This window comes from Triticum dicoccoides, chromosome 6A, assembly GCF_002162155.2.
Source record: "Triticum dicoccoides isolate Atlit2015 ecotype Zavitan chromosome 6A, WEW_v2.0, whole genome shotgun sequence".
In the NCBI taxonomy this organism is placed as follows: domain Eukaryota; kingdom Viridiplantae; phylum Streptophyta; class Magnoliopsida; order Poales; family Poaceae; genus Triticum; species Triticum dicoccoides.
The window spans coordinates 22848659-22849635 of NC_041390.1; positions in this window are offsets into that span (position 1 = coordinate 22848659).

The window sequence follows — 977 nt, forward strand, 5'->3', positions numbered from 1 at the left end:
GGGCAGTTTCCCCATACCACTTTCTTCATGTTGGTTGCCACCACCCCTTCGAATTGCGCCATGTAGTCCAAGGCGGACGAGTATGTGCCATTGGTTGTGAGGTTCCACTTGAAGTCATCGGCCAGGTTATCCCGAAGTTCAACCTGGCTGAGCTTCTCCCAAAGCGTGCAGAACTGTGCAATATGGTGAACCGAAAGCCCGTCCTCCATGTTAATCTAGTGTACCCAATTTTGATCCTGCGTGGCCTCCTTTACAGATTTGTTCTTGTTGGATGAGCTCGCGAACACGAGAGGGGCGATGTCCTTGGGCTTCTGTCCTTTTAGCCATGGGAAGTGCCAAAAACGTGTCGTCCAACCGTCTCCCACGGTGATAGTTGTCGCCGCATAAAAGATCTCTCTATCCGTGGAGTCGCATGGGTTTCCCATGCCCACCCAAGGTCTATCGGGTTCCTTCCATTCATACCATAGCCATCTTAGGCGCAAATCTCTCGCATATAAGTGAAGGGAGAGGACTCCCAAACCACCCAGGCTCTTTGGTCTGCACACGGCCTTCCAGTTGACCTTGCATTGCCCACCAGAGACCTTCTCAGCTCCCGCCCAAAGCAAGGCCCTCTCAAGCTTATTGAGATTGCACAGAGTACTCTCAGGAAATTTAATCATTGTGGCATGGAAAGTGCCCTGGGAGGTGGTCACTGATCTAACAAACTCGGCTCGCCCAGCCGCCGTGATGAACCGGCCCTGCCAAGGTACCAACTTCCCTGCGGCTTTGTCCACTAAGTGTTGAAGATCTTGTTAGCAACCCAGGCCCAGCTCCCGGTCCATCGGCATATGTTCGGACGTTTCCGGTGCGCATCGGACACTCCACTACAAGCAGAGAGCCCACTACATCCCAAAAGACCGGCCTCAAGGGAGTGTGGCACTCTCCCTTATAATGAGGTCCTAGCCTCCTCCCATATCCGAGGTGGGACTAAAGTCAAC